Raw genomic sequence first — 27,417 nt, forward strand, 5'->3', positions numbered from 1 at the left:
GGAGCAGGAAAGCTGACGTTTCGGGCCTAGACCCTTCTTCAGAAATGAAGAATCATGAAAAATGAAAAATGAAGAATCTTCTGAAGAAGGGTCTAGGCCCGAAACGTCAGCCTCCCTGCTCCTCTGATGCTGCTTGGCCTGCTGTGTTCATCCAGCTCTACACCTTGCTATCTCATTTTCAAACAGTACATGCACATACGTATTTTGAAAAGTTTGTAATATCCTCTGAGCTAATTGCCCACAGCTAAAGTGTTCATGTACACAGGTGTAATAACAAGTCAGGAAATCAAGAAATGATGTGGCTCTTGAATGAATGAGTGAGATACGCAATTATATATCCTGTAGATATAAATATAGTTTATCTTAATGTTTTGATGTTTATTTATTAATCATTATTTATTAATCCCAGTTTTGGTGATTGTAGGTAAAGCTAATACTGTTTAGGATCAAATTTTACTACGTACAATATTTACATTTACGACATCTAATTATTGCAAAATGTTCTCTCTAGAATAATTTGAGGATGCAGCTGGAAAGAAGGTTACACAGGACATTCGCAAAAACCAAAGTTAATTATCCTCCCATTGTGTCCACAGAGCGCAGTCCAGCTTCTCAGAAAGGAACTGACTCAAGTGATGATTCGTGAATTGAATTGGATAACTATGGTCATTATTTGACAATCAGTGACGTTGTTCCCATGACAGTGATATTGATGTAGATTTTTTTCTAAAATACAGGGAATTGTCAAATTTGATGCAGTAAGTTGTTAGTTTGTGCACATGTTCTGAACAAAGTCAGTTCCATAAGCAACATAAACAAAGTTCATTTCAGACATGCAGCACCTGGCATGCTATGTAAGATTACACTCAGTCTGAGAAAGTGACACTGTGTTAATTTCTGCGACTGAGACCAGTTACTGGGAGTGAGGAGGATAATGTGGAGGAATATAAGTCTGATTGGAATGTCCATCTCAAGGAAGTAATAAAAGTCTTGATAGACCTTACATTGTCCCCAAAATGTATCATTAAAATGCAACATTTCAGGCCATTGTCTCTGCTTAGAAACATGTCCAACGTGTTTAACTATCAAGTTACAAATGAGCTAGGAGCAGGAGCAGGTCATTCACCCCCGTAGTCTTCTCCACTGTTTAATAGGATCATGGCTGATCTAATTGTAACCTCAATTCTACATTCTTGTCTAATCCTGATAACCTCTTACTGCACCTCTACCCCTGCACCCTCACTTAACAAGGGTCAAATCCTTTTTGCCTTAAAAATATTCGTAGACTCTGGCTTCACCACTTTTTGAGGAAGAGAGTGCCAAAGTTTCATGACTCTTTGAAATAAGACATTTCTCCTCATCGATGTCGTCAGTGGGTGACTTCTTTTTTTGAAGCTGACCCTTAGTTCTAAAGTCTGTCAATAGAGGAAAATTCTTTCCACTTCCACCCTGTCAAACCCCCACAAGATCCCATATGTTTCCATGAAATCACCTCCTACTCTTTACAATAATTCCATTGGATTCAAGCCAAATCTGTCCAAACTTTCCTTGTTAGATAACACGCCCATTCCTGGTATTAGTTCAGTAAATCTTCTCTGAACTGCTTCCAACACCTTTACATCCTTCCTTGAATAAGGAGAACGATACTGTCCACTGTCTGCCAGATATGGTCTCACTGATATATAGTCCAGAAATTAAATGCTTTTAGAGAAAGTCCTGGCATATGCTTTCTAATGAGAGTTTTATTTCAACTAATTACACACCATAAAATTCAACAACATTCTGCTAACTTCCCTTATATTTATTTTAATACAAATAATGAAATAGTTTACAAGATGTTGCTACCTTTAACCACTAGTATTTAGCTTTCTATGAACAGATGCAGTGCCCTTTGGAACAGAAACATAACCTTTCTTTTTTCAATTAAATTTTCCTTACAATAATCAATGAGATTTTATTAGTTTCCCTAACTAATTGCTATGCATTTGTTGTAGCCTTTTGCAATTCATGCACAAAGACACTCAGATCGCTCTACACCTCAGAGCTCTGCAATCTTTCACTGTTTAGAAATAAGCTTTCTTTTATGTTCTTCCTGCCAAAGTTGAGAATTTCATATTTTCCCACACAATACTTCATTTGCCACATATTTATCCACTCACTGAAACTATCCTGTTGTATTTATTTTTATCCTTTTATAGCCTTCACAATTTATTTTTCTTCATATCTTTGTGTCACTAGCAAATTTGGTAATGATTCCTTCAGTCCCTCCAACCAAGTCATTTATAGAAGTTGTAAGTGTTTGTGTTTCCCTTGCAGATAACTGAGGAATACCACCCATTACATCCTGACAACCAAGAAAAAGGTGCATTTATTCCTACTGTCTTTTTCCTGTTGGTCAGCCAATCAGCCATCCATTCCAATATGTGACTCCCAACACCATGAACCTTTATTTTCTGCAATAACACTTAATGTAGCACATTATTGGGTGGTTTTTAGAAACGTGGGCACAGTACATCTGGTGGCTCCCCCTTTACCCACAGAACAAGTTATTTCTTCAAGGGAAATCCAGCAAATTGGTTGAACCTAAATTCTCTTTTGCAAAACCAATTAACTCTGCTTGATTACTTTGAATTTTTGAAGTACCATTCCCAAAATCTTTAATAATAGCTTTTAACGTTTTCATGATTGCTGTTTAGTTAACTTGGCAATGGTTTCCTATTTTCTACCTATCTCCCTTTCTGAATGTCATTTGTAAATTTCAGTGGTGGTGTAATACTAGCTAGTGTAGGTTGTACACCACAGTGAATGATAGCTGTTTGTAATTGATAGAGTACAGGCCATACTCAGCAAGACTCAAAAAAATGTCTACTGGTAAATTCCATGACTGGGCAAGACTTGCTAATTAATCTAGACTGTGCTGATAGCTATACGCACTGGTTAACTTGCATTTTATAGAACTAACATTTGTCCATCATTCTGTAAACAAAAAGAATATGCTCAAGTCTCACAAATTCTGTGAATTATCTGTGAGCTTGGAAAGGCTGTAGATTTCCATTGCTTTCTGCATGACTGTAACTTAACTAATCAGGGTCAACCTGCCAACCAGTAAGCACCCTCTTGTGCTGTTATATAAACTGGTATGTTCATTCTAATGAATGAAACATGCAAGTAAAATAAAAGATGAGCAAGTCCTGAGGGATCTTGACAGAAGAATATAGAGAGAATGTTCCCTGTTATGGGAAATCTCAAACTAGGGGTTCACAGTTTAAAAATCAAGGGTCACTCACTTTGGGGAACGATGAAGTGATTTTTTTTCACTGAGTTGTGAGTATTTGGCACTCTCTTCACTAAAAGGTGGTAGGAGCAGGGCCTTTGAATATTTTTAAAGCTGAGGTAGATAGGCCAATCACAGGGTGGAGAAGGGGTATGGATGGTGAATGATTATCGGTGATAGATGGGAATGTGGATTTGAGATTTCACTCAGATCAGTAATGAACTTGTTGAATGGTGAGTGGGGTAGAGGGGCTGAATGGCCTACTTCTGCTCCTCATTGATATGTTTGAATCTAAGGTAAAAAGGTTCAGCAATGTCTCTCTTTACAGAGATATTAGTGGTAATCCTCTGGCAAATATAAAAATGAAACTACTTTATTTGCCCACATTGTGATCCCTGCGGAAAGCCAGGTTGTGAGATTATGCTTCATTTTATAAGTAATGACAGTTAATGGTCCCTTTGACTCATTAAGTGAATTTAATAATGTTATGTCTAATAGGAATGTGATTGTTGAAGAAGAAATGAATTATTCAACAAGGCCAATTGTTCATTTCTATTTGAAAATCTACAAATCAAAACAGATTGAAACTATATATGGAGGGAAAAGAAACCAACTTTAGTTTTTGGTCCAATGTTGAATTTCCTGAATTAGTTTTGTGTGGAACGTATGAAGCCAATTTAAACAGACTGAACTGATCTGGTGTGTGTTCAATTAAAGTCAGTCACAAACACGATTACTCTGATTAGATTAACACCTCAATTTCTTAGCTATTCACATTTTACTGCTTTCAGTGATTTTCAGAAATTTGAGTTGTTTTGTTGTCAGAACAGCATGAATTTGTTTGGTCGGTTTTGGAAGGATTCCTGACATTGCAACACATCAGCAAAATCAACAGCAGGGGGTGCACCTTGCTTCATTGATGCTCCTGTGTGATTTCTCAATCAATGTGGCTCATCCGATAAAGATCATTTACCTGAAGTGACTTTTTATGGTAGGAAAGGTCTTTGCAATGTTAAATGATAATTTTTGTGTGTTTGGCAAAGCATACCACCATAAAATTCCAAAGGGAAACAGTCTCTTTAGAAATAATATAATTCATTCTCAGGATGTATTTTGTTGTCAGCTATCTCTTAATAGGAGGGTGATATCTCCTACAGTCATAAGCTTCTGCCCAAGGTCTTCACATTACTGAACAGGTGAATTCTCAACCTACAGGTCGTTTGGCACATGGAGCAGGATATTCTACACAATGCTGTGATCCAGAGACAGGATTTACTTCGTTTTCTTTGCTGCTCTGCCTCATCACTAGGGTGTTTATATTCAATACATCTGCAGACTCGATGGTGCATATCTATGGAGATCAGCTCAGTTTTAGCAGAGAGGTGAATGAAGTTGAGGTTAATACCATCCAGGTGGTATTTAATACTCGCAGCAGAGAATCATTGATGAGGTGGATACGGTTAGGGTTAAAGTTTGGGTTAGGTTAAGGGACTTCAGATCTCCCACAGTTGCATCATATCATCATGAAGCAGCTGCAGGATTGTGACATCATATCTGAATAGTTGGAGCACAATCCATACAAGCTCGCAATTTGCTGAACAACTATTTTGGGTGGCTCATTGAAGAGTATCTAGCATTGTTTTTTAATTTTTCTTGATTTTTTCTGATAATGAAAACCATGTTAGAGTTTCCTCTGGAAGGTCTAAGACCTTCTAAATCAATGAGGAGCAGAAGTAGGCCATTCAGCCCCTCTAGCCTACTCACCATTCAATAAGATTGGGGCAGCAGGGTGACACAGTGGTTAGCACTGTTGCCTCACAGCGCCAGGGACCTGGTTCGATTCCACCCTCGGGTGACTGTCTGTGTGGTGTTTGCACATTCTCCCCGTGTCTGCGTGGGTGTCCTTCGGGTGCTCCGGTTTCCTCCCACAGTTCAAAGATGTGCAGGGTAGGTGGATTGGCCATGCTAAATTGCTCATAGTGTTCAGTGATGTGTAGATTATGTGGGTTATAGGGGGATGGGTCTGGGTGGGATGCTCCGAGGGTTGGTGTGGACTTGTTGGGCTGAAGGGCCATTTCCACACTGTAGGGATTCTATGATTCTATGAAGATCATTGGTGATCTGAGTGTAATCTCAAATCCGCATTCCCACTTATCATTTGTAATCATTCACCATCCACACCCCTACTCTGCCCTGTGATTGGCCAAAACCTATCTACCTCAGCCTTAAAAATATTCAAAGGCTCTGCTCCCACCACCTTTTCTGGAAGAGAGTGCCAAACACTCACAACTCAGTGTGTCTAGGAGGCTTTTCTCAGCCGTAATTCTAGAGAATGCGTGTCAGGATTTTTCCTATTTTGAACAAAGAAACAACAGTGCGATAGTTTGCAGAATGTGATTTATTTCTATTCATGAGGACAGTTATGTTTATCGTATTTCTGATGTTGGGGGAAGGTCTATTTCCTTCCAAATCCATAAGTTGGCCACATGAAGTCTTGATGTGAGTAAATCTCCACCATAGAAATGTGCAAAAATAGGAACAGGAGTAGGCCATTCAGCCCTTCAAGCCTGTTCCACCTTTCAATATGATCATAGCTAATCGTTCAACTCAGTCCCCTGTTCCCACTTTCTCTATTAGTGCCTTTAGCCCCAAGAATTCTATTTAACTCTTTCTTGAAAACATTCAATGTTTTGGCTTCAACTGCTTTCTGTGGCAGAGAATTCCACATGCTCCCCACGCTCTGGGTGAGGACATTTCTCTTCATACCAATTTTGAAGACTTCAGCTGGATTGCCATTGGGCTGCGGTCTCTGTTATTTTTACCTGTTTGATTGTTTATTGCAGCCCCTCCCTTCATGATGGTTCACCGTGGATTCTACCACAAGGTACTTGGATGTTAGCTTGGGGAGAATCAGCTGTCATTGCGTTCACGACATACTAGTTGTTGTTGGAAATGTTCATTCCAGTGTTTGTGGATGATGTTGATGAGAGAAGGGGACGTTGTCCATTTCAACTTGGTTTACAGATGCTCCCGGTGGCTTTGCATATGATGATAATCAGAATAATGTTGCATCCCCCCAGGCTTTCTCATCCCACCATCTGTTGTTTACTTATCAATTTGTCTTTGGGTGTCGGTCTTGAGACATTTTTTATTTGTTCATGGATGTGTTGAGGTCAGCCAGCATCTATTGACCATCCATAGTTATCCTTGAGAAGGTGGTGGTGAGCTGTCTTCCTGAACCACTGTGGTCAATGTGCTGTAGGAGCACCCAGAAAGCTGTTAGGTAAGGAGGTCCAGGCTTTTGACTCAGCCTCAGTTGATGCTGGGTGGTCCATCCAGGGGGTCAGTTAAGAGTCAACCGTATTGCCGTGGGTCTGGAGTCACATTAGATTTGATTAGATTTCATTGTCACATGAGTACAATAGTACAGGAGTACAGTGAAAAGTGTACGTCACCACTCTGCAATGCCATCTTAGAATACAAGAGTGAGAAATTAGAACAAGAGCTGAAATTAAAGAAGGAGAGATGAAAGGAAAAGGAAATGTTCAGATCACCATCGCCATCGCTGTTGCCATGAATCTAGAGCTGCGCTCACCAATGCTGCCTGCATCAGACTCACCAACACTGTGGTGCTGCTATCACTGCAACTACTACTTCACCACTGCCAATCTCACCACTTCAAATCCTGTGCCAGGCCCACCAACAGCGAAGTCGCCATGCTCCAGAACTCTCACTTGCCACTGGGCCCACCTTGATGATGCTGCCGCCATCTTGAATCAATTGAAGTATCAGAGTCCACAACCCTCCTGAACGAATCCAAGAGTGTAGCGCTGACATCAGAGCTGATGTAGGCCGGAGCAGGCAGAGTTCCTTCCCTAAAGAACATGAGTGAGCCAGATAGGTTCCTCCTGCCACTTGACTGTGATTGCACTGTCTTTCTGCCTTGAAAGTTGGTGGAGGTGGTGTCATTGAAACTTTTAAGATGAAGATGGATAGATTCTTGTTGGGTGAGGAAATTGAAGTTTGTCTGGGGATACAGGGGAATGTAGAAGTCATAATACAAACAGATCACCATAATCTTATTTTATGGCAGAGTATTCTCAAGGGGCTAAATGGCCTACTTATGATCTGAATTCATATATTTGTAAATTATCATTGGACCAGTTCTTTACTTATTTATGTAATTATTTATCGATTTAACTGAATTTAAACTCTACCATCTGACATGCTGGGATTTGAACCCATGTTGTCAGATCATCCGCCTCGGCCTTTCACCTGCTAGACCAGTAACCGCTTTCTTTACTTGCAAACTTGTTTATTGTTATTTGTTTTTACACCTACATTTGCCCCCAAGTTTATTTTCTTCTCTTCCCCCACCCCATGCTTTTGCTCCATCCCACATAATATAATCCACGACCCAGTACTTTCAGGCAATATTTTGAAACAGAATTTTTTGTTAAAATACACTTTTTAAAAATATGTCATTATGTTCTTGAGTGGCATCATGATAAAGTTTTTTTAGTGAAGCTGAAAATGGGTTTATTATGAAAACAAATCATGCTAATATCACATGAATCAACAGTTTACAAGAAAGACAATGCAGGAGATGGGGAATGATGAAGCCAGTGGGTGAGTTTGACAATAATAAATGACAAATGGAAAACCGATATGCTACAACAACTGAAAATAAACCATCCTTCCAATGTACCATTGCAGGAAATAGATCCTGCGAGGAGATGGTGGTGTAGTGGTAATGTTACTGAACTAGTAACCTTTAATCCCAGGCTAACACACTCAGGGCACAGCGGGTTACTTTTAATAAAATAAACAGAAAAGTATTTTCTTGCTCGATTGGAGCACAATGATCAGTTCCTCATTACATTTTTCAAAACAATTTTTCAAAAAATTCAAATGAATGTCCTTGTGCCCAAAATGTCCAACTAAATTCTCAGAGCTTTCTTGAAGGTCCATAAATGAATACATTTACTGGGACCCGCAGCGGTGATGAGGTCAGTTTGGAAACCTGTGCGCAAACCTACTTCTTGCACAATGGTTATCAGTTGCACTGAGCTTAATTTGTGGTTAAGTATAGATGACTATACAATCCGTAGATCTTATGAAGCTTTGAAGTGGTTTCCTTTCTATCAGGTGATTTATTTTCAAAAGCGGAGTGAGACTTCTAGACTTTTTTCCTTAATGATGTCCAATCTCACCTCTTCCTGATTTGATAACATGCCTGAGTTGATTTTTGTTTGTCAAGAGCATGACTGAGCCATTTTGCATCGTCCCTGTCAGGAAATCTTGGATTCACACTTGAGCTCAATTTGACAATTAAAATTACATTGCTTCCTATGGTTGTCTAATTAATAAGGCTGAAAGGAACACCAATCACTACTTCCCTTTTTACAACAAGTTATTATTCTATTTTGAATGCAGCACAGATTTTCACAGAAAGCATTCAACAGGATAAATACATTGTAATTTCTCTACAAACATCAGTAATTTTCTCATTTATTCACACAATATTTCTGCTTCAAGCTAATTCTTTTAATTCAAAACAAATAAATTCACTTGATATGTTGTATTCCTTTATTTGTGTAATCCCTGACAGTCTAAGTCAGCAAAAATAATTTGAAGAATATTTTTTAATTAGGAAATTATAATTAGGTTCCTTTCAAGAATAGTTGCAATTCTATAAATGAGCCAGCTTGTTCGATTCTGTTGTGTGATAGTGAGGAAGCTTTTTCCAAGTTTTGTGAAACTCAAGGTAAAAACAAGGTCTCAAGTTGATCTTGAAGAGCAAAATCCTGCAAACAAGATGACATTCAATCAGTCCCTGAACTGTCAAAATGGCTTTTGCTGGTGTCTTTAGCTCACTGCAGATTCACATTGTTATAGGAAACTTTAATCCTTGCAGATTGATTCTTTTATATGTCCTGAATAGCAGTGACCTTAAAGCCATTGCAAAAAGCCTCCTAGTGTGTATTGTCCATAACTACAAATCCCTTTCTGGATTTGAGAATTTCAAGTGCTGCCCATGGTGTAATGGAAATGGAAAAAAGATATAGGTACATAATGCTCTTAAACTGTTTCAATTTCACAGCTATGATTGTTTTATGTCCTCTGGAGCTGAAGTGAAACACAGAGTTTAACACTGTGCCCTTTTACTTAGCACCGATAGTTTCCAGGCACCTCAACAATTCCATCTATTTCTCTATAATACGACATTCTATCAGCAATTTAAAATCCTAAGAACTGAGTCTTAAAAAGCTTAGGATTTTGAACTTGATTTAGTTTTGTGTTGAAGCAATTTGGTTGTTAACACAGCTTTGTAACCTTTAAAATATTCAATTTTCAAATGTACTGTGATTGATAAGAATTTGCACAAAATAGTACAAAAAACTGTGGACTAAGCTCTTCTGTTTGACCTTGATGTATTTGTTCCAAGCAAGTTATTCACTGAAGCACGGAACACAGATTAAAAGTGAAATGCCTAAGAAGAAGAAACAAAATCAGGTGGAAAGCTTTTCACTTAAAAGTTAACCACCTCGAGTAACATTTCACTTCGAGAAAGCAATCAAACTGTTGGATGAGTTTAAGAAGGAATTGGATGCATGGTTCGTAAGAAAATAGATTGAGAAATTTTGCGAGTAGGCAAGTACATTGTGACAAGATCAAGCAAAAAAGATTTACTTTGTACGGTCTAAATTCATTTCCTGTTCCAACAGATTCTTGTTTTTGATCCAAGTTGCTATAATTAGTTTTATATTCTACAGTAACAAGGTCACATCATGGCAATAGTTATTCTTTAAAAAATATTTTGAAACTGCAGTGAAATTAACCCTCGATTTGTAGATTTCATTACGATTGAAATGGTAATTCCTATCTTTACTGAACGAATTACAATGCACCCAAAACAAAATGTTATAAAGCTGCATCTTAATATTTTGAGATTTTTATCCATTTGTCTTCAAATATTTTCTTGCAATTAAATTAATTCCAGCTTGTATGGGGCTAACTCTCAGAACAGCACAAAATATATGTTCTTATGTAACAGTTCAGTTTGACCCAATGATGGGGGTGTCAACCAACATTCTGAACAAATAGTCAAATCTAATCAAACCATATTACTATGGATACTTAAAATCTGAACGAAACACAGAGAATGCTGGAGAATCTCACCAGATGTGGCAGCATCTGTAGAGAGAGAGGCAGAGTCCAATGTTACTCAAAAGAAGAAGTGATATTGAACTCAAAATTTTAAATCTGTTTCTCTCTCCCTAAATGCTGCAAGACCTGCTGAGCTTCTCCAACATTTTGTGTTTTTTGTGTCAAATGATGGAATGGTTTTATTTCAGCAAAAGTCCACATGGGCTTAGTTCAACATAGAACTGAATTCGATATCGGTCTGTAGATGGACAAAGGGCAGAGGTCAATAACACCAAACAGCCAATTACCACCCCATCAGTCTACTCTCGATCATCAGTAAAGTGATGAAAGGTGTCATCAATAGTGCTATCAAACAGCACCTGCTCAGCAATTAGCTGCTCAGTGATGCCCAGTTTGGGTTTAGCCAGGGTCACTCAGCTCCTGACTTCGTTACTGCCTTAGTTCAAGCATGGACAAAAGAGCCAAATTCCAGAAGTAAGGATAAAGTGACATCAAGTGGTGATGGCTAGATTCTTTCTTATTGGAATTGGTCATTGCCATCTCTTTGACATTGCATTTGGCTGGGTGTGGCATCAAGGAGCTCAAGTAAATTAGAGTCACTGGGAATTTGGTAAAAAGCTCTCCTCTAGTTGGAATCATACCTGGCATATAGGAAGATGGTTGTGGCTGTTGAAGGTCAGTCATCTCAGCTCCAGGACATCTCTGCAGGAGTTCCTCAGGGTAGTGTCCGAGGCCCAACCATCTTCAGCTGCTTCATCAATGGCCTTCCCTCCATCATAAGGTCTGGGGATGTTTGCCGATGATTTCACAACGTTCAGCACCAATTGTGATTCCTTACATACTGAAGCAATCCATGTTCAGAAGCAGTAACCTGGATGACATTGTGGTTTGGACTGATAAGTGATAAATAATTTTAATGTAGCACGAGGTGCCAAGCAATGACTATCTCCAGCAAGAGAGAATCTAACCATCACCCTTTGACATTCAATGGCATTACTATGCCCCACTATACAGGGATTTGCCTTGGACTAGAAACTCAAATGGACTAGCCATATATATATATACGGTAACTACAAGAGTAGATCAGAAACTAGGAATCCTGGCTCCCCAAAGTCTGTCCACCATCTACAAGGCACAAGTCAGGAGCACGAAGGAAAGATTTCCACTTGCCTGGATGAGTGCAGTCCAACGACATTAAATAGACTCAACAATATCTAGGACAAAGAAGCCCTCCTGTTAAACATCATCAGCATTCACTATCTCCAGTACTCACACTCATAGCAGCAGTATAAAGTATCTACAAGATGCACTGAATCAAGATTTCTTTAATAGCACCTTCCAAAACCACAATTACTACCATCTAGAAGGACAAGGATGGAATAACTTGGGAACCTACAAGTTACCCTCCAAGCCACTCTGTCCTAACCTGAAAATATAAATCATCATTCCATCAGTGTCGCTGCTTATTGCCTGTTCTAAGGCAGTCAGTAGATGAAAATTTCCTGATTGAATATGGCTTCAACCCCACTTTCCCAACAACCGTCCATATCCCACAACACCTGAAATACACAAGGTCTCTCCATTTCAGCCTAAATGTATTAGTTAATTGTTGTCCACAACCCTCTGGAGTACAGTATTCCAAAGATTTACAATTCTTTGAGTGCAGATTTTTTTTCCTTATCTGAATCTAAAATAATTCACATTTTACACTGTTCTCCTTTGTTCTACAGTCTTCAACCTCAGACTTTAGTCCCCTGACGTTTCTCCTCTGCTGATACAATTTAATGTTCTCTGCTATGCTACCCTCTTTTTCTGGTATGTCACTGCACTCTTAAAATAACTTAAATATCTCGATGACTCTTCCTGTAAAGAATCACCTTCTGAAAACAGGCACAAATTTGTCCTATGCCAGTTTTGACCCATTTTCCTTTGTCACAGGTTTGCACATTGCTCACAGCAATACAGAGATCGTGCTGATTTTCATGCGTCAGCCAGATTTTATTTATAGTGTTTTTAAACGTCTGTCCCATGATTCAATTTCTAGTTTCCAGCAATTGCTACAGTTTTGTTATTTTACTGGGCCCACATCTAATGAAGCACAGTGTGTTGCAAAAATAAATGGACTCATAATCAAGAATGCAACAACTGAACACTGCACTCATGTCACTGCTGAGGTTATACGCCAGATTTATTTTCTGTACTGTATACCAGAGAAGATACACTGCTGAGTGTTCCTCTTCCATCTCTTGCAGAAGCTGTATTGTCTATTTTCCAATGTTTCCTCACAATTCAATCCTCTGTTGCTTGTGATTAATCATCTGACTTCTTGACATGGTCTCCAGTACCAAAAAATCTCCCTTGTGGCCCAGTCTGGAATCAACAAGACATTGAAGGGTCTAGGCTCAAAATGTCAGCCTTCCTGCTCCTCTGATGTTTTTTGGTCTGCTGTGTTCATCCAGCTCTACACCTTTGTTATCTCAAGAGATTTGTGAATCCATCCAAGTCCCATTAATATTAGATTAAATCTCAAGAAGGTTTTAAACAGTTAAACAACTGTGGGAAAGTTTCTCTGTCTCAAATTAACCCACATTCCTGACCCCACCCTATGTAACCAGACATTCAACCAAATACATACACACACACACACATACACACACACACACACACACACACACACACACACACACACACACACACCAGCATACGCACACATACACACACACAACACACACCAGCATACGTACACATACACACACACAACACCCACCAGCATACGCGTGCACACACACACACACACACACCAACATACACACACGCACCAACATACGCGTGCACACACACACACACCAACATACACACACACACACAAGCATACATACACATACACACACACACACCCCAACATACACCCACATACGCACTCACACACACACACAGCCACACACACACACACACACACACACCAACATACACCCCCACACACACACATACACGCACACAGTCACACATACACACACACGTACACACCCACTCATGCACACTCACTCACACACACACACACACACACCAACATACATCCGCACTTTTATACACACACACTCACACTTATGCACACACACGCATACATGCAAACATACACAAACATACACACACAGACACACACACATGCACAGGCACATACATGCGCATATCCATACACACACAAACACAACAGCAATATTATGTGTAATTTCCAAGAAGAAATGCTGCAGATGATAAGGTCACTGGTGTTAAGACACCAAGTGGATTGAAAAATATTATACATTTCATCCTTTCCTAAATAATCAAGAAAAGGCCATGAAATTGCATCACTTGAACTCTACAAATCATGGCCTGACATTTTCAAGTGGAATCATTGTTCATTTGTAATGTCAGCAGGCAAAAGCTGCTGAAACCTGCCTGGGAGAACAATGTTAGCCAAGACTCCTCTAAAGTCTTAGCACTTTTACCCAATTAATTACTCCAGATTGTAGATCGACCTATTATCATGCGCCAAATCAGTTCTGAGAGGCCACAGTTGGCCATTGGGAGAGGCAAAAAGGCTTGATGAGTGTGAATATCACTGGAATTCTGCTGAAGACTGGATTAGATTCAATGTGATATTCATCACAGGAATTAGCTTGAAGGCATCATCATCAAAGCTTAAACAATATTGTTATTATTCTCTATTTACCTATAGGTCCTCTCCATGAAACCTCTGACGAGGGTAAGGGGAACGTCTGGAGAAAAGAAAGAGAAGAAGCTGAAATAGAGAACTAATTATTATGGCATTACAGTTTGAATTTTTCTTTAACAAATTGAAGAAGGATATAGAAACCAGGCAACTTGGGGAAATAAATAGTGATATCTTGGAAAGAGTTCAAATTTCAGAAGAGAAGGTGTTGGAAGTCTTAAGACAAGTAAAGGTGGATAAATTCCTGGACCTGATCAGGTGTTTCCTAGAACTTTTTAAGAAGCTAAGGAAGAGATTGCTGGTCCCCTTGCTGAGATATTTGCATCACCGACAGCCATGAGTTAGGTGCCAGAAGACTGAGGGCTGGCTAATGTGGTGCCATTGTTTAAGAAAGCCTGTAAAGAAAAGTCAGGGAACAGTAGGCCTGTGGGCCTTATGACAGTGGTGAATACATGGCTGGAGGGGATTCAGATGGATGGGATTTACGTGCATTTGGAAAGGCAAGGACCGATTAGGGAGAGTCAACATGGCTTTGTGCATGGGAAATTGTGTCTCACTAACTTAATTGAGTATTTTGAAGAGATGACAAAGAGGATTGATGAAGGCAGAGCAATAGACATGGTCTATATGAACTTCCTGGAAGCATTCGACAAAGTCTGCATGGTAGACTGGTTGGTAAGTTTAGATCATATGGGATCCAGAGGGTGCTAGCTAATTGAATACCAAATTAGATTGAAAATAGGAGACAGAGGGTAGTGGTACAGGGTTGATTTTTGGACTGGAGGCCTGTGACCAGCAATGTGCCACAAGGATCAGTGCTGGGTCCACTACTTTTCATCATTTATGTAAATTATTTGAATGTGAACATTGGAGGTATGGTTAGTGAGTTTGCAGATGACACCAAAATTGGAGGTGTAGGGGACAGCGAAGAAGGTTACCTCAGAGTACAACGGGACCTTGATCAAATTGGCCAATGGGTTGAGGAGTGGCGGATGGATTTTAATTTAGATAAATGTGAGGTGTTTCATTTTGATAAGGCCAACCAGGGCAGGACTTGTACAGTTAATGGTAGGGCCCTGGAGAGTGTTGCTGAACAAAGAGACCTGGGGAGCATGTGCATAATTCCTTGAAAGTGGAGTCGCAGGTAGACAGGATGGTGAAAGAAAGGTGTTTGGCAAGCTTGCCTTCATTGCTCAGAACGTGAGTATATGAGTTGGGATGTCCTGTTGCGGCTGTACATGACATTGGTGAGGCCACTTTTAGAATACTGTCTACAATTGAGGTTGCCCTTCTATAGGAAGGACATTACTAAAATTAAGAGAGTTCAGAAAAGATTTACAAGAATGTTTCTGTGAATGGAGGGTTTGAATTATAGGGAGATGCTGAATAAGCTGGGGCTTTCTTCCCTGGAGTGTTGGAGGCTGAGGAGTGACCTTATAGAGGTTTATAAAGTCATGATAGGGTGAATAGCAAAGGTCTTTTTGCTGGCAAATAGGACTATGTCAGATTAGGATGTCTGGTTGGTGTGGACACGTTGGACTGAAGGGTCTGTTCATGTGTTCTATGATTGTATGGCTCAAAATCAATTGTCATTCTGCATTTGTGACATTATTTCGAATCCATGTTTTTCGCATGTAATTTGAGACACTACTAAAAGCATTTAACAGAAGCACAATATTAAACAGTACCGGCCGACCTTTCATGAGCTGGAATCTGGGAGAAATGGGAAGAATCAACAAAAGTTTTGAGTCTGGATAAAAATGTTCAAAAGATTTATGACAAACAACGCCACACTTCAACACTTAAGGATCAAAAGCCAAATGCTGGGCAAAATGGCTATAAAAAAAAACCAATGACTTCAAACAAAAGAGCAAATGTTTTCAAGGCAGTGATAACAAATGCAGCTGTAGAAGGCAAATGGCTGCCGACAAATCACTCATTACTGAAAGACCTCATGCAAAAGTGAAATGGGAATAATGTGATCCAGACATAAATAATGCAAACCTCAGCACAAAGGGATATACACAAAACATCAAGATGTAATAATACCCACCAGAAACATATCTCAAACCTGCTCGCACTTACTCCTGCAACTAATGAAATCATAACACTACAAAGTGATGAAAACCAAACAGACAAATTGAAATGAAGAAGTCAGCATCTGCCATACAATAACATATTTGAAACTTTCCCAAAAAGGCCTTGGTTCAAAATTCTTTTGAGGGAACAAAGCTTCAACAATAGCAGATGCAACCAAAGGCACCACACATAGAGACAACTGTTTTCTCTTTCTAAACCATATCATATACATTTCATTTGCATTTTGTTTCAGAACTATTCACGCCTTTCCGAATCTTATTTTGAAAGCAACAAGTGCCAAAAAGTTCAATTGTTCTTGTTTATCCTTGAAAAGTTTGTAGTTGAAGTTCATTTCCATCCAAATGCAGACCATGTCCTGCTATTTTTCAACTGACATAAGAAACATGTAACAAACAAATCAAATCATTTGAAGCTATGAGTCACACAGACTGACTTCGATCAAATGGCTGAGGAAAAACAGATGGTTAGTTGTTAACTGTTCATTTGAAAAGAAACATGTATTTATAATGAACATGGGGACAAAAGCAACTGTGTAAATGGATGTATCATTGCCAAAGCAATATTTAGAATATTTGAGTACTAGTCTCCCTGGGAGAACATGTATCAGCTTGATTTAGTTGATAGCAATTTCACCTCTGAGTCAGGGGGTTGGACATTCAAGCTCTCTCCTCCAGTGTTTACAGACAATGAATCCAGGCTGTTGTATCTCCCCTGTGGCACTGACAAGCCATTGCAATGCTAATGGGAAGCTGCTTCATCAACTTTGAACGTCAAGTATATCAGAAGTAGATCAATACTGACTTTTGAAAGAGATTTGGGTATATATTTAAAAATGACAGAATATGGAGGTACATGAGGAAGGGGTTGGTGAGAATCAGCGATACCCTGTATCTATATTCGATATTTCTTGCTATAAAACCCAAACATCCATTGGAGTTTCTTTCAGTCTTAAACACTGAAGATGGTTTCTAATGTCTTAAGGGTTTGAAAAACTAAACTTCTCTGCTGTTTCATTTTCCAGCATCTGTTGTCCTATTTTTTAAACAAATCAAACTATCTATCACTGCTTTTGCCTCTTCCATCAACGTTCAACATCATCTTTCAGCAACATTCTCTTTCAATTTCCTTTTCTGTTCGAAAAATGATTAACTCTGCCCAATATTTTAAAACTTCTGCAAATTTAATCATTTCCTCTTGCCTTTCTCCACATTCTTGGTGTACGCAATGAACCAAAGTACTTCCTGAGCAGAAGCCCACTTCCCACTAAACAGCAAAATAACCTCTCATTCTTCCTCTTTCAACAGTTTGCCTTTCATTTCCACTGTGAATATCCTTACTGGCTCAAAAGCTCTTTGAACATTCTGAACCAAAAGTGCATTATTTCCAATCACGCAAGGCAAACAAGTACGTCTGAATATTTTATCCCGTTCATTATAAATAATACAGTGCTGAAAAAAAGGCACATTTTGTTAAAACTTTTTGCCTTGCAATCATCAGGACAATTAGCAAGAAACACCAGTTTGAAGTGAAAGCTGCAAATTCACTTATTTAGTCGTATCGTAGAATTCTACAGCACAGAAACAGACCCTTTGGTTCAACTCATCCATGCTGACCAGACATCATAAATTAATCTAGTCCCATTTGCCAGTATCCATCCAGATGTCTTTTAAATGTTGTAATTGTACCCGCCTCCACCACTTCTTCTGACAGCTTATTCCAAACACACAGCAAGCTCTGCATGAATAAGTTGCCCCTTAGGTCCCTTTTAAATCTTTCCCTCTCACCTTAACCTATGCACTCCAGTTTTGGACTCCCCCAAACTGGGGAAAGGACCTTGACTATTCACCCTATCCATGCCATAAAATAATAGCACTATGTGCTGAGAGGAAATGTTTAAAGCACAGGAGGCTTGGTGTAATGTCATCAAAGATATGTTTCTCACAGAATCAGTACAGAACCATTATGCAGAAACGTTAACAACATTTAAGAGGCATTTAGACAGGCAATTTAACAGGCAGGGAATAAACAGATACACACCATGTGGAAGCAGATGGGATTGGTTTAGAATGGCATCATGGTTGACACGGACATGGTGGGCCAAAGGGCATGTTCCTGTGCTGTATTGTTCTATGTTCTATTGTCTACGTTTAAGATTCCATGAATCCAACAAAGATATCTGTACGAGCTGGGTCTAGTAGGTGTCGCATAGAAACATCATCTACTTGGGTGTTTCACGTTTGATAAGTGCAAGATAAAAAATCTTGCTTCTTTTTTCAGTCACAAAATATATAGATGCAAATATAAATAATCTATTTGACAGACAAATTATTTTATCTATTGTACATAATGAGAATAAATACTGTTTTTATGGATTTGTTATGTGGTACACAGAGGAAATTTTACACACAGTAACAAAATGTTAGTTATTCTGCCTGCGACTATTTCAAAAAATGTCATTTAAAAAAATGAAATCGGTGCCTTTCAAAATTAAAGGAGTTTTATGTACATTTGAATTGGAGCTATTAATAGATCAAAGAGGATTTTGTTAAAGTTTATTTCCTAATTATTTGAGTGAGAAAGAAAAGCAAATAGTTCATGGTGAAATAAAGAAAAATAAAGAAGTTAAGGACAGCATCAAATTGAAGGGAATACTGTACAAACCTGGAAAATGTAGTAGTAAGTAAAATTTTAAAAACCAGCAAAGAAAGACTAAGTTGCAAATTAAAAGGCTGAGTCTGAGAGAAAGTTAAGCAGTAATACAAAAACGGTATTAAGAGTTTCTACAGGTATTTGAAGAAAAGAAGAGTTTAAAAAAAAAGCTTGTGTTAGTCCTTTAGAAAGTGATAAAAGCAAAGTGGATGCTGGAAATCTGAAATAAAAACAGCAAGTGCTGGAGAAACTCAGGAGGTCTGGCAGCATCTGTTGAGAGAGTTAACAGAGTTAATGTTTCATATCCAAAATGATTGTCTATTGGAACGTCTAGAGGGCAAGTCTGAGGAATTGATAATTGAAATTAAAGAATTGATGAGGGCTATGAGCAGGTATTTTGGACTGTAGAAATAGATGATTTGGAAAACTTCCCAAAGTTAATTAAAAATCAAATAAAATGGTAAGGAGGGATGGATTTAAAACAATCAGCATCAAAAGGTCCTGGGTAAACTATTGGACCTAATGACTAATGAGTCCCTGGGGCAGATGGTCTGCGTCCTCAAGTCTCGAAAGGAGCCGAGACTTATGTACTTAGAACATAGAACATAGAACATTACAGCGCAGTACAGGCCCTTCGGCCCTCGATGTTGCGCCGACCTGTGAAACCAATCTGAAGCCCATCTAACCTAAACTATTCCATTATCGTCCATATGTTTATCCAATGACCATTTAAATGCCCTTAAAGTTGGCGAGTCTACTACTTTTGCAGGCAGGGCATTCCACGCCCTTACTACTCTCGGAGTAAAGAACCTACCTCTGACATCTGTCCAATATCTATCACCCCTCAATTTAAAGCTATGTCCCCTCGTGCTAGCCATCACCATCCGAGGAAAAAGGCTCCCACTGTCCACCCTATCTAATCCTCTGATCATCTTGTATGTCTCTATTAAGTCACCTCTTAACCTTCTTCTCTCTAACGAAAACAGACTCAAGTCCCTCAGCCTTTCCTCATAAGACCTTCCCTCCATACCAGGCGCTGGCTATGGTCTTCCTAAATTCCTCAAGTTCTGGAAGTGTTTCTGCATGACTGGATAATATCAAAAGGAAAATTTTTATTAAGGAAAAGAGGGAAGCAGAAATCAGGAAAGCATAGGCCAGTTATCCTAACATCCCACCATAGAGAATGTGCTGGAATCCATTGTTGAGGAAGTTATAGCAGGATATTTCTAAAATCACAGTTTGTTCAGGCAGAGCCAACATGGCTTGGTGAAGGGGAGATTGTGTTTACCTAACCTGGTAGAGCTGTTTTGTTGAAGTGACATTTGTGGTGGATGAAGTGAACTAGTATGTGTGGTGTACCTTGGATTTTTAGAAGGATTGCAAGTGTAACATCAATGGTTACTGCACAATGAAGAGCACATGGCAGAGGGGACAGCATGTTTATGTGGATGGAGGATAAAACATAGAAACATAGAAAATAGGTACAGGAGTAGGCCATTCAGCCCTTCAAGCCTGCTTCATCACTCAGTATGATCATGGCTGATCATATAATTTCAGTATCCCATTCCCGCATTCTCTCCATACCCCTTAATCCCTTTAGTCAAAAACCAATTGGTGAGCTGAAAAGAAGCAGAGAACAATGATAAATGGCTTATTTTGGATTCACAGCCTGTAACAAATAGAGTTCCACAGGGATCAGTGCTGGGTACTTGGCTGTTTACAATCTATATCAATGAATTGGATGTGGGGAGCAAATGCATCGTAGTTAAATTTGCTGACGACGCTAAAATCATTGGAAAGATGTCAAGAGGAGGAAGTGAGTCTGCAAAAGGATATGGACAGATTTAGTGGATGGGCACGAGTCTGACAGATGGCATATAAAGTGACTTGATTGATTGATTGATTTATTGTCACATGTACTGAAGTACACTGAAAAGCTTTGTTTATGAACAGTATAGTCAGATCATCGTAAGCAAAGGATGTACAGATCAAAAAGACTTAAACAGGGACATACGGGTTACATTGCACAGGGTGTGCGCTAGGGGAGATCAACCATAGCAAGATCAGCATCATTTGAGGCTAGAGTCCATTCATCAGTCTGATTACAGCTGGGAAGAAGCTGTTCCTGAACCTGCTCGTGCATGTGTTCAGGCTTCTGTATTTTCTTCCTGAAGAGGTTGCAGGAAATCATCACTGGGGAGTGATGGGTCTTTGATGATGTTGGCCGCCTTTCTGTGGCAGCGAGCCATGTAAATAGAGTCCATGGATGGAAGGTTGGCTTCCTTGATGATCTGGGCTGTGCACACCACCTTCTGAGTAGTTGCCGTAGCAGGCCATGATGCACCTGGACAGTATGCCTTCACTGATGCATCTGTAGTAGCTCATTTTGACAGGAAAAACAACAAAGCAGTAGAATATTTAAATGGAGTGACTCAGTGGGTTTGAAGGATCTGGATGTCCTGGTGCATGAATGTTAGTTTGTAGGCACAGCAAGTGATGGGAAATTGAATGGACTGTTCACAGAATCATGGAATCAAACGATGGGCTCTTTGGCCCATCAAGTCAACACCAACAATTGCTACACTAAGTTTACACTAGTCATACCTTCCAGCACTTGGCCCATATCCCTGAATGTTATGACATTTCAAATGATAATCAAAATACATTTTGCAGATTGTGGGTTTTCCTGTCTCAACTCCCTTCCCAGGCAGTGCATTCCAGATTCCCACACCCTCTGGGCGAAAAGGTTTTTCCTCAACTTCCCTTTAAACCTGCCTATTACCTTAAAATTATGCCCGTCTTGGTATTTACCCTTCAAGTAGGAGTAACAGCTGCTCTGTATTCACCTTGTCCATGCCTCTCAGAATTCTTATATACCTCAATCAGGTGTCTCCTCAACTTTCTCTGTTCTAAAGAAAACAACCCGAGTTTATCCAACCTCTCTTCGTAGCTAAACTGCTCCACCCTGGACAACGTGATGGTCGGGGTCTAGAATGCGCTGCCTGAGAGGGGAGTTGAGACAGGAAACCTCACAACCTTTAAAAAGTATTTGAAGGAGCACTTGAAATGTAATAACATTCAAGGCTAGGGCCAAGTGCCGGCAAGTAGAACTAGGGTAAACTTAGAGTCGTTTCCTGTCAGTGCAAACTTGATAGACTGAAGGGTCTCTCCTGTACTGTCTGATTCTATGGCTCCATAATTGTGGCAATTATTGGGTCTTTCCTTGACATTGATTGGCCTGGGAAAATATTGTATCTGTCAACCAAGTTGGATTTCCTCTCTTCAGCTTTATTTTTGTTTGCACAAACACAATATAAATTGGAGAGGCAGTTTATGCATCTCTGTACCAAAATAGATTGTGGATCGCACAGTTTTATTGCTTTTGTGTAATAACAAGCCACAGAGTGAAATGAAAGCATATGCCTTCACACCTGCGTTCATTAACAGTTACACCTTTGTATATCTCAACACCATGGACAAGCTCCATGAGGAATGGATGTTTGTGTAAATTGTAAATGTATATACATATCAATATACAGAACCAGGAAACAAGTTTACTCCAAACTTGTCCTCTGTTAAATTGTTTGTAATTCAGATCATCTCCTTGTAAGTGTTTCTAGTATTTCTAATTATAATTGACTTGACAAGTTAAATCCTTTTGCTTATAGAAACTTGGCCAGTATTTTCCCTTTGTGAGTGCCTTTGAGATTTATGACAAATTCTTGAGACATCAGGGTTATAATTTTAAAAGTAAATAGCACACACCATTTTTGTCATTACTTTAAGCATCGTTGGCATTAAATACTTAGCTTACATTTTGCTAAAGGGCCCTGTCAAAACACATATCTAAATTTCAGTATTTCCCCTCCTATTTGTCTACTTCTGCTATGTCTGTTTCTTTCCAAAGTGGAATGTCTTAATACTTAGCTGTACTCCTCCTGCTTGGCACCTTCCTTTTGCCATCCTGTTCTAATTTATAGCTTTAATTGCAGAGTGAGATTCCAGCTTCAAAGATGTTGACTTTCTGACAAGACAACTCTATCATTTGTACCAGGCATTCTCTCTGGAACAGATAGGGATACCTGTTTCCGATGTTGTAAACTGCTGTTGAAACTGTTTCTGAAAATTTAACTGTCAATCAACATTTGTTTCAGACCATGTTGCACATAAACGCAGTTTCCGGTAGCATTTGTAAATGTTCTATTCCCTAACATTGCAAAAATAACGCACATTACACAGTTCTGTCCTGGTGTTTTCCATCCAGAGTGGGTAATGTTTGGTCTTCTCCATTACCAGGTTGTGTTTCCACTCTCCACCTACAGAGATTACTTGGCGACAACATTTGAGCTGAAACTTCAGTGCAGTTTTGAGGGAGTCAGAGGTGACCACTTTCAGCTGAGACATTAAACCGGGGTCCCAGGTGGATGGAAAAGATTCCAGGGAACTACTTACAGAGGAATAGACCTTTCTAGCCTCTTGGCTAATATTCATCCTTCAATCACAGTGCAAAAGAAGATTGCCTACTTTTTCTTACATTAGTGTTTATGGTCTGTGCCTAATGTAATTTTTTTTGTATTCATAGACAGAATGTGAACATTGCTGTCCAATTCAGTATTGTCGCCCACCCCCAACTGCTCAGAGTCAACAATGTTGCTCTGGGCCTGGAGTCACAGATCAGATTAAGGACAGCTGTTTCCTTCCCTAAAGAATTTAGTGAACGAGACGAATTTCCCCCTCCCTCCAACAATTGGCAATAATGGTTTCATCTTTGAATTCAGATTTTTACTGAATTCAAACTTTACCATTTGCCATGGTGGGATTTGAACCCAGGTCTCCAGAACATTTCCTGGATCTCTGGATTATAGTCCAGTGATAATACCACTATCATTGGCACAAATATCATGGCATAAAAAGAGGCCATTTAGCCCTTCATGCCTTCAAATAACCAATGACTACATCCAACGGTGCTTAGGCTATGAAACTCTTTGGGATATTCTGGGATGAGGGAAGCTATCTATAAATGAATATCTTTGTTTTTTTTTCTCCATTGAAAGAACATTTATGCACCTGTTCGCTCTGGTTTCCAGACTCATTTTTACAAGTAGTCTGCTATTGCCTTCTGTCTGATGTAATTTACTTTAAAAACAGAATTTATTTTCCTCAAACATTGTTTTCATGGATCTGAAAGAGTTAACTCTGAGAAGCACCATAAACAGCACCCACTGTGATGATGCCAGATGGATTTGTGGGCATTCTAGCTCAGGATCTTGAAAAAATGAAACCTACCCTTGGATCAAACTGAGAGTCTCTGTAACACTGTCTATCTTAGCAAAGTAACATGTAATGAGGTGTTAACATGCATAAACATACCTTGGGCACAACAAGAGACTCTTCTAGTTAGACCAGACAGTGCTTTTCCTTGGCCGAACAGATTGTGCAGTCTATAATTTCTTGTGCTTAAACTTCATGGTGATAACAAACAGTCAACATGAGCAGCAGCTCATACATAAGACCATAAGACATAGGAACAGAAATTAGACCATTCAGCCCATCGAGTCTGCTCCACCATTCAATCGTGGCTGATAAGTTTCTCCACCCCATTCTCCCGCTTTCTCCTTATAACCCTTGATCCCCTTGACAATCAAGGACCTATCTATTTCCGTCTTAAATATACCCAGTGACCTGGCCTCAACAGTCTTCTGTGACAGTGAATTCCATAGATTCACCACTCTCTGGCTGAAGAATTTTCTCCTTATCTCCGTTCTAAATGTAGCGAATGTATGATCACCACTAAAACCCCGGTATCAACATACTAGTTCTTACTATTGACCAGATGCTAAACTGGCCTAGCCATATACATATGGTGGCTACAAATGCGGGACAAAGACTAAGAATTCTGCAGCAACTAAGCCATCTCATATCTCCCCAGTGCACGTCCACCATCTACAAAACATAAGTCAAGAGTGTGATGGAATAGTAGAGGCAGTGGCAGAGTGGGAAGTGATTTGAACAAGGGAAGGGAAAATAGGAACACAGGAATAGGCTCTTCAGGCCAACGCTCATACTCCATCATTTAATGTGATCATAACTGATCGAACACTTCAGTGTTTTTTACATACCCCATCCCCAACTTACAATAACTGATGGATATGTGCAGCTCCGATTACACTGAAGATGTTTAACAGAATCCAAGACAAAGCAGCTCATTTGACCAGAACACTTATCCACCACCTTAAACATCCACTTCCTTTACCACTGACGCTTAGTAGCAGCAGTGTGTACCATCTATAAGATGCACTGCAGTAACGCACAAAGCTCCTTTGACTGCACCTTCCAAACCTATGGACTCTATCATCTAGAAACCGCCACTTGGAAATTCTCCTCCAAGCCACACAGCATCCTGACTTGAATGATATCATTATTCCATCAGTGTTAATATGTCACAATCCTGAAACTCTGTTCCTGATAAGTCTATGGCTGTCTCAAAACCAAGCAGACTCCAACTGTTCAGGAAGTAGCTCTCTGCTACATTCTCCAGGGCAACTTGAGATGGCTAATAAATACTCCCAAGCCAGTGTTGCCCCCATCCAATGAATAACTAACAAAAAGGAGCTGGCCTGGAGATATAAAAGCCATTACCTTATGGAGAGTTAGTGTCTTGCTATTCATGATCAACATGTCTGACCATGTATTGAAGGAAGAAGGTCGATCTGGCAGAATGATTTGTAAAAAGAAACTGCAAACAGTGTGAGAATACATAAGAATAAACTGGAATATGTACAATAGTAAGTTACATCTCAGAAAGAGGTCATTTGGCTGATTCCATCTGTGCTTTTATGAAGGTTAAAATACTTACAGTTTACAAAAGTCACATTTAACTTGACAATTTTTTTCCTGCTGAGTTATCTCTGCTGCCCTGGTCTTTCAAGGTAATTATCTCCTTTCCTTTTTTTGGGCCCTGCCCTCTAGCACCATCCAGCTGAGATTTGTGCTGTGGATTGTTTGAGAATGTGCATTTGGGAGCAGTCAGTCACTTTAACCAGCACTGGGTCAGCGTGGCCTCCTGGTATGAGAATTACATGAGCAGAAAGAGGTAACCTGCTGAATATCTCAAACGGTCACAGAGCCACAATAATGAGCTTATTGTCCACTCACCCAAGAGACAAACCTGGATTTTCATTTATGTATGGGGATTGACACATCTACAGAACAACAATATGGAAGATGCAGTGACATAGTGGGAAGTGACTGTAACAATGGGAGGGAACTTAGGAACAGGAGGAAGCTATTCAGCCCATCAGTCCTGTTCTGCCATTCGATACGAACATGGCTGATGAAACACTTCAATGCCTTTTATCCACTCCTAATCCCCAAACCTCTATATGCTGCTGGTAATCAGAAACCTGTCAATCTCTACCTTAACACCCTCAAAGACTGAGTTTCCACAGCCCTCTGTGCTAGAGAATTTCAAAGGTTTACAACCTTCAGAGTAAAACAACTTTTCTTCTTCTTGAATCTAAGTGCAATCCACCTAATTTTGAAATTTGGGCTTTTTGTTCCAGACTCCCTATTTAGGGAAATATCTTCCCTGCAATCAAAGGGCAGTGCTGTGCAGAGAGTGTGTTCATGTGAGATCTACTTTTGTGAGTAAAAAACAATAAACTTCATTGACGATAGAATCCCTAAAGTACAGAAAGAGGCCATTTTGCCCATCAAGTGTGCACCCACACTCCCAAGGAGCAATCCACCGAAACCCAACCCTTCCCACCCCATCCTGTAACCCCACATGGCGTTTTTAACCAAAGCTAGCCCACTTAACCCGCATATCCCTGTACACCACAAGGCAATCTTTCTCTTAGCATGGCCAATTCACCTATCCTTCACATCTTTGGACCCTGGGAGGAAACCAGACCATCCAGAGGAAGCCCATCACAGACACAGGGAGAACATGAAAACTCCGAACAGATAGTCACCAGAGGCTAGATTTGAATCAGGGTTCCTGGTGCTGTGACGCAGCAGTGCTAACTACTGACACACTATGCTGCCTAAGGATAACTTACAGAAGAATCTAAGACAAGGGATCTTATCTGGAGTCCTATATGCCCAGGTTCCAATTCCACATGATCTGAAATCATTACAACACAGGTCCTATCACACATGCTTGTTAAACATAATGACAGACTATCTGCAAGTAGGGATGAAACAATTGATCCCATCGTGATATCAAGCTCAAATCCTCCAACCCCACCCAAGAATGTACAGCATCATCAAATTAGGTAGAGCCTAATACAGTCCCAAACATTAACTCTTTCAGAACCATGACCTCCTACAACAGTTAACAGATGCTGATAAAATCTTAACCCATCTTCTGTAAGATATTGATCATAGAACAGAGAACATAGAACATAGAACAGTACAGCACAGTACAGGCCCTTCGACCCACGATGTTGTGTCGAACTTTTACCCTAATCCTAAGGTCTATCAAACCTTCACCCCTACCTTATACTATCAT

The sequence above is a fragment of the Rhincodon typus genome, chromosome 22 (genome assembly GCF_021869965.1).
Source record: "Rhincodon typus isolate 14 chromosome 22, sRhiTyp1.1, whole genome shotgun sequence".
NCBI classification, from domain to species: Eukaryota; Metazoa; Chordata; class Chondrichthyes; order Orectolobiformes; family Rhincodontidae; genus Rhincodon; species Rhincodon typus.